Raw genomic sequence first — 8,160 nt, 5'->3', positions numbered from 1 at the left:
CATTGAGAGCGCAGGCGGACCTTCACCGCGTCCGGGGTGTCCTGGAGATGGAGGTGACTGCTGCCCGAGGCCACCACTTGTTGGAGGAGGCTAATGCCCTCAGGTCCTGCTCAGCCACCTCCTGACTTCAATCCTGCCTCCAGGCCCGGCAGGCGCGGTGGCGCTCGGGGCACTGCAGGATCTGCGCATGCTCGCCTCCAGCCAAAACCCACTCTGAGAGCATTGCCGAATTTGATTTGCTGATATTTTGTTTAAAAAGATTAGTTCTATTGAGGGAGGATATTCGTCTGCAGTTTTCTTTCCCCAACATGCCTGTCTAATTTTTATATTAGAGGAATTCTGGTCTCATCAAATGAGTTGGGAAATTGTCCTTCCTCATCTAATTTCTGGAAGAGTTTAAGTGGAATAGGTGTTACATTGTCCTTAAATGTTTGGTAGAATTTACCATGAAAGTGTGAGTTTTCTTCGTGGGAAGGCTTTTTAACTGCCAATTGAATTACTTTAATAGATATAGAACTAGTTAGGTTAACTATTCCCTCGAAAGTGGACTGTGGAATTGTGTCTTTCAAGAAATTTTTACACTTTACATGTTATAGAATTAATGAGCAGAAAAATACTTAATATTCACTTATTATCCTTTAAATATCTGTAGCATCTGTATTACTTTTCCTACTTTTATTCCTGATAATGGTAATTTGTGTCTTCTTACAGTTTTGGGGAATAATCCATTTTGCTGGCATGTTAAAAGAATCAGCTTTTGATTTATTTTTCTCTATTGACTTTCTATTTTCTATTTCATGGATTTCTGCTCTTAACTTTATTATTTCCTTTCTTCTGTTGGATTTGGAATTAATTTTCCTTATGTTTTAAATTCCAAAATTGGAATTTTGGATAACTGATTTTAGACCCCTCTTTTCTAAATAGCATTTTATAACTTCTCTCCAAGCAGTACTCCAATAGTAGCAGAATTGTGCTACGTTGCACGTTGATTTTCATTCAATTCAAAATATTTGCTAATTTTGACTATAATTTCTTCTTTAACCTATGTGTTATTTATATGCGCATTTTAAATTTTAGCATATTTGGGAATGTTCCAAATATCTTTCTGTTGTTGAATTTTTAGATTTATTTGTGGTCAGAGAACATGCAATGTATAATTTAAATTATTTTAAACTTTTGGGTCAAAATATGGTCTATCCTGGTGACTGTTCTATGTGCACTTGAGTATTTTTTTCTATTGTTGAGTAGGATATTCTATATATGCCAGTTATTTCAATTTGGTTGATAGTGCTCTTCCAGACTTTTTATATCCTTACTGATTTTTCTCTAAATGTTCCAGTAACCACTGAGAGAGGTGTGTTGACATGTTTGACTATAACTGAGGATTTGCCTATTTCTTCTTTCAGTCCTGGCAGTTTTGATGCAGGAGAATATGGTCAGGAGACAGGGAATCTAAGATTGATTCACGCTGACTTCTTAGAACTGAATCAAAAGGAAAACCCCACTTCTCTACACCCAAGTAACAAAAGGATCAGGAACTACTCCCTTTGCAACATCCCCCGCCCCTTTTCTGCATTGAAGATGAAAAATGAAAGTATCTTTGATTGGTTCCCTCGTGAAACCAATTAGACTGATCACAGGCCAAGTCTTCATGTGTAACCTTGTAACTTTACTTCAACCTCCGATTGGTCACCTCATGCAACCAATCAGACTGATCACAGGCCACTACTTCATTTACGTAGACCAAGTAACCAATTGGAAACCTCTAGAGGGTATTTAAACTCCAGAAAATTCTGTAACCAGTTTCTTGAGCTGCTTGCTTGGCCTGCTCCCATTCTGTGGAGTGTACGTTTGTTTCAATAAATCTGCTTTTTTTTTTTCATTGTTTTATTTGTGCATTTCATCCAATTATTTGTTCAAAATGCCAAGAATCTGGACACCCTCCACCAGTAACAAGTAACAGTTTTGGTTCTGTGTATCTTCAGATCTGTTATTAGGTATATATACATTTAGAATTGTATGTCATCTTACTGCTTTTGATCTCATCAACATTATGTAATATTCTTTATCTCTGTTGCAGTAACTGACAGAATTTTCTTTCAGTATAACAAAAATGTCACTTTGTCATCTTCTGATCTGCACAGTTTCAGATGTGAAATTATAATTCTTATTGTCTCTAAACTCTTAGATGACCTGTTACATTATTGTTTAACTCTTTTTTTATTTTTAGTAGTTTAGTTGGGATAATTTCTGTTTCTCTTCAAGTTCACTTGATTTTTTTTCCCTATCCTGTGTCCAGTTTTTCTAAGAACTGCATGGAAGGAATTCTTTATTTCTGATATCATAGTTTTATCCTTGGCATTTCCATTTGACTCTTTTTAAAAACATAGTTTTCATCTCTGAAAAATTTCAGCATATATCCATGCATTTTTAAATATTTCCACTGTTTCTTTGACATATTAAAAAATTAAGTTTCTCACTGATAATTTCAACATCTTGAACACACATATCTTGAATTTTTTCAGCTAATATTTCTTTTGGCAGGGGGTCCTTTTCTTGCTTTTTGTGTGTTTGTCTCTTATAATTTTATTGAATGGCAAACACTGTATGTCAGGCCAGCATGGCAATACCTCTTCCGTAAATCTGCAAAGTTGGGATGTTGAGCTAGTTTATGTTTCATTGTTCCTGTGGTCACCTTTAGTACACCACAGACTTCAAATTTTCCCGGTGGTGTACTGCCGCTACCTTACACTTCGTGCAGGGTCTGGGGAGTGGGAGGGTTTTTCTTAGTGCTCTTTTCTGATTTCAGCAGGCCCAGGACAACTGCAGTGTGAAGGAGTTCTCTCTCTAAGCTCTTGCCCCTCCTCTCTTGTGGCTTGTTATGTGAAAATAATGATAGTGTTGGGAGAAACAGAAATTCTAATTTATTTTGGCCTATTAGTCTTGGGCAAGGCCTTATGTGCCTTGGCCTCAGGAATGTGGTTTCCTCAGCATTCCCTCCTCCTCCTCCTCAGCACCCAAGCTCTTCTTGTGTCTATGGGGAGTCTTGGGCAGGAAAGAATTTCTCCTCTGCTGGCATAGCAGATCTCTGCCTTGTGTCACTGTGAGATCCTCAACCCCAGAGGGTTTCCTGCTCCTTTCTCAGTTTGAACATCTTTTTCTTCTCCCCTTCCTTCAACAGCAGAATGTTTGTCTAGGATCAGTAATGGGGGAGTTTTCTGCCCCTCTTCAAGCAGTAGACTGTTATCGTGTGTTGCTTGGTGCAAGGTTTGCGGTGGGAGGTATGGTGGTTTCCTCCTCTTTTCTCTGCTACAAAGAAATTTTGCTTCTAGCTTTCTCTTTGCATCACGTTACGTTCTCTATAGACCAGGAGAAAGAGAGAGGTTTATCCTACCCCTCCCCCAAGGGAAGAAAACTTTTGCTTATACTGCTTCTCTAAAAGCACTCAAACTTTGCCTGATTCCTGGGAGCAGGAGGGTTTGTTGGCCTCCCTAAGTATCTTAAAGGATTTGCTTCAGGTGAGAAAAGGCACTGGGAAATGCTGAGGTTTCATGCCTAGACATCGCCATGGCTAAGGGGCTTTCTCTGGCTCTGCCCTGCCCCAGGCCTTCTACTGAGCTCCCACTTGAGGCCTGTGGAAAAGACCTGGAGACTCCCCTTGCAGCTAGGACTCTGAGTGACATATGAAAGCCCAACTGAGCTTAAGACTGTTCAAAATTTAGCGTTTTTATTTTACTCTTATGACTGCCATCTTTTCCTCTTATGCTCTGCCAAAAATGAAACCGTCTATGAGTCCCATCTCTCCTTAGTGGCGCATGTCCCTCTTGTAGTTCAGTTTAAGTGGTTGCCTTGTGACCTCAGCACTCTGATATCCTCAAACAAAGTTATAATTTTATACATTATCTGGATTTTTCTTGTTGTCAGATGAGAGCGATTATCTCTGTGACTTTTTTTTTTTTTTTTGAGACGGAGTCTTGCTCTGCCACCCAGGCTGGAGTGCAGTGGCCGGATCTCAGCTCACTGCAAGCTCCGCCTCCCGGGTTTACGCCATTCTCCTGTCTCAGCCTCCGGAGTAGCTGGGACTACAGGCGCCCGCCACCTCGCCCGGCTAGTTTTTTGTATTTTTTAGTAGAGACGGGGTTTCACCGTGTTAGCCAGGATGGTCTCGATCTCCTGACCTCGTGATCCGCCCGTCTCGGCCTCCCAAAGTGCTGGGATTACAGGCTTGAGCCACCGCGCCCGGCCGACTTTTTGTTTTCTAAGCACAAGTCCGAGCAAGATGAGTTTTTTTTTTAACTCAGCTGGTTCAGTTTCTGTTAATACATTATTTTTGAGTTAGCATTATAATATTGCTTTGCTGGAATAAAGTCCTTTGTAAAAATATATTTCTGGATGATTTTCAATGAGGGCACTCTATTAAGTGAACTGTAGGCTACACTTTATATAATTTTATTTCATATGTTTATAATAAGAATCCATGACACCTTTTAACTTAAAAATTGAATCAAAATCAGGCATACGAAATTAATAGTGATGATCTTAAATTGATTTAAATACAGTTGATACTATTACTCTGAAAATAACTTTGGAAATTGAGGAAGGAAACATGAAAGTGTTCAAGTCTTCACGTTTTCATACCAGAAAAACAATCTTTATTACAAGTAAAACATATTTTTAAAAGAATAAAAGTCTAGTGACTTCAAAATCTTTGTAAAAATAGTATTTCTCTTAATCTTAAAAGGGAAAACTTAAGAAATAATGTCTTATGCTAAAGAAATATTCTAAATATTCATTTAGTTTAATTTTCTGTCTTTATTTTCTACTAGATCCTGCTAACATAAAATTTAATACTTTCTTTACAATTAAACCATAATATGTAGAGTATTTTACTATTTTACTGAATGCATTTCTGCCTTAATATTCTGCTTATTCATCTGTATATATATCCAACTATAATACATTAATAGATGGTATAATCACAATGACTATTTCTTGGTTACATACAACATTTTGGATTTAAAAAATTTTTTCCTTTGTAATTATCTGCAATTTTAAGTTTTAGTATAGAATCTATAATGTAGTTTAAGAAGCAATTGTTTGTTTAATTAAACAAGCTTTTTAAAATTTTAAAATGGCTAGAAGAGTATTTAAAAGAATTTTTAAGTAATTATAAATGGTGAAATTTGTCTTCTTTGTGCTTTTATGTAACTATTTCTAATAATAATATTTCATTCTGGCTTCCAGATATTTAATCTGCACATGGTCATGCCTTTGAGAATATTGTACAAACACATTTGTAAAATTTCATATGTCATGTGTATTATGAGGTAGACACATAGAGAAGAGCACACAATAACTGGAGGACATTGTAGAGAAACTCCAGAAATGTGTTCAATAAAATATAGCACCTTAAAGCAAAACAAAAAATAAAAATAAAAAATTTAACTCTTGGTGTTTCTGAGATAAAAACAAACAAAATACCTGTATATTTGTATCATAGATCAATTCTACATCATTTTTGATTGGAGATTAGAAGTAAAATCTAAAACACACACACACTAAACACACTCCTTACATATATATTATACTAGTGCACATTTAAATATATGTTTAATATGCAGATATATGTTTAATATATAATGTATACCATTTGAATTTAATTAGGAAATAGTATATGTAGAGGGAAATCAATCTCTTAAAAAGTGGTGGTTAGTGTTAGCAAAAGGCACACAGGGCTCAATAAATATCTGTGGAAAGAATGTATGAATGAACAAATGTATGTATGAATTAGTATCCAAATCTAGAGAGACAGAGTTATAGGGATAACAGCCCAGTTGTTTTCTTATTCTCAGGGATTTTCCCTCCCTCTCATTCATACCCCAGCCAAGAAAACACTCTGAAGAGTCTGAAGTAAAAGTTCATTTGTTGAACCCAATGTTTTCCCCGAGGCATTGGGAAGGTGAAGGCAGAAAAGCAGAGTGCAAAATGAGGTGATAATGGATGCTAACAAGAGAACCTTTGAACACGATGGGACAGAAATAAGGTCATGCATTTTCTACTATCTGTCTGTCACCTGTGGACAACTTGCCACTTCAACAGTTCTGGTCACTTTTAAGCTCCCCCGAGGAGAAGATAGGAAACTTGGACACCCTGTGTGGGACTGAGAATCACAAAGGGACAATCTCGCCAACTGGTCAAGACAACTGAACTGAACTCTTCATTCACAAGTGGGATTCTCATAAGAGGAAGGAAAGCAGACACCGTCTGACACTACCCACATCAGGAAGAGGTGAACCTTAATGAGGGAAGAAAACAGATTCTATTAGGGGAAAAAACATTTAATCAGAAAAGAAGACTCTGGAAAGAAAAGGCCAATTGGGGCTTTGTCTAAAGAAATAATAGAATATTTTTCTGCCAGAGAAAGCAATTCCAAGGACGGAATTTTCAGATTGACTGAAGAGTATTGGTCAGCATCATTAGTACTTTCAGTGAGAAATAATTGAAAATAAACCAGAGCAAGAGTTCCCCACGTGGAAACTCTTAAACAGTCACCTGGGAACTGTTAAAAATGCAAATTCTTGGACTCTCCACCAGAATCACTGAATCAGAAACTCTGAAATGGGACTCAATAATCAGTAGTTTAACAAGCTCTCCAAGTGATTCTTATGCCAACTAAAGTTTGAAATCCCCAGGTGCGGCCGGGCGCGGTGGCTCAAGCCTGTAATCCCAGCACTTTGGGAGGCCGAGACGGGCGGATCACGAGGTCAGGAGATCAAGATCATCCTGGCTAACACGGTGAAACCTCGTCTCTACTAAAAATACAAAAAACTAGCCGGGCGAGGTGGCGGGCGCCTGTAGTCCCAGCTACTCGGGAGGCTGAGGCAGGAGAATGGCGTAAACCCGGGAGGCGGAGCTTGTAGTGAGCTGAGATCCGGCCACTGCACTCCAGTCCGGGCCACAGAGCGAGACTCCATCTCAAAAAAAAAAAAGAAATCCCCAGGTGCTAGCACTGGAAGCAAATGAGTCACAGCTGTGAACAATCCCACCATTAATCCCCTGGGTGGGATAAATAAAAATGAGAAACTAAAAAGTTAAATGATAGAGGCTGACCATAGTTCAAAAGCAAGGCTATACCTGAATATAAAATTCTTTCTTAACCTAGATACAAAATGGGACTATGTTTAATCATTTATATAGTATCTCATTGGTTTTTTTCCAGCTTAATTGAGGTATGATTGACAAACATTATATATATTGAAAATGTACATGATGTTTTCACATACATTGTGAAACAGTTACCACAATGAAGCTAACATAACCATGACCTCACGTAGCCACCATTTTGTGTGTGTGTGTGGTAAAAACCCTTAAGACCTACTCTTAGCAAATTTCAAGTATGCAGTACATGATTATTAACTACAGTCACCATGCTGTATACGTTGGGTCTCCAGAACTTACTCACCTTTTAACTAAAAGTTTGACTAACTTCTCCCCCCAACCCCCGGTAACCACCAGTCTACTCTCTGTTACTGTATGTTCAACTTTTTTAGATTCCACATACAAGCGAGATCATGCAATATTTGTCTTTTGGTGTCTGGCTTATTTCACTTAGAATAACGTCCTCCAAGTTTATCCATGTTGTCACAAATAGCAGGATTTCTTTATATACTTATAGAATAAAAACTAGACTGAATTATGCTTTACGTTTCTTTCCTCTTCCCAATTTTTAATACCTGAAAATGATAATCTCCAGGTTGAGCCTAATAGAGCACTGTCTCTTGCCTGATGGTAATAACACCAAGAGCAGGTGCAGTGCCTATAGCGGGTCAATTTATAGCGTAGACACCATAGCTGTAAACACATTCTCAGTGATTCATTCCAATTACTCCTCTACCTAGTGGGTTTACACTGGCATTTTTTCATGCCTGCCTAGGTTCTTCCTAGTACCTCACCTTTTCGGCCCACTTTCACTGGCCATCCATTGTTTAAAACTCAGCCCATGTCATACCATCTTGTCAAAGCATATTCAAACCAACAGCAAATAATATAGTAAATAATAATGGAAATAATTATAGTGAATAATAAATAGTACATAAAATATATAATTAAATAACACATAAACGAGTTCTACATCACCATGCCAACTCAATCCTCCAACCT

The 8,160-nt window shown here is 37.8% G+C and overlaps 1 long non-coding RNA gene across 1 annotated transcript; it reads left to right on the top strand.

Moving 5' to 3' along the window:
• Positions 1–1,818: 1,818 nt before the first annotated feature.
• Positions 1,819–7,696, top strand: LOC117090573. The gene is made up of 3 exons (XR_004440062.1): positions 1,819–1,956; positions 5,949–6,692; positions 7,001–7,696. It is a non-coding gene; the product is annotated as an uncharacterized LOC117090573 (long non-coding RNA).
• Positions 7,697–8,160: the final 464 nt, after the last annotated feature.

This window comes from Trachypithecus francoisi, unplaced genomic scaffold (genome assembly GCF_009764315.1).
Source record: "Trachypithecus francoisi isolate TF-2019V2 unplaced genomic scaffold, Tfra_2.0 Lachesis_group11, whole genome shotgun sequence".
In the NCBI taxonomy this organism is placed as follows: domain Eukaryota; kingdom Metazoa; phylum Chordata; class Mammalia; order Primates; family Cercopithecidae; genus Trachypithecus; species Trachypithecus francoisi.
This window is presented reverse-complemented; position numbering and strand designations above follow the sequence as displayed.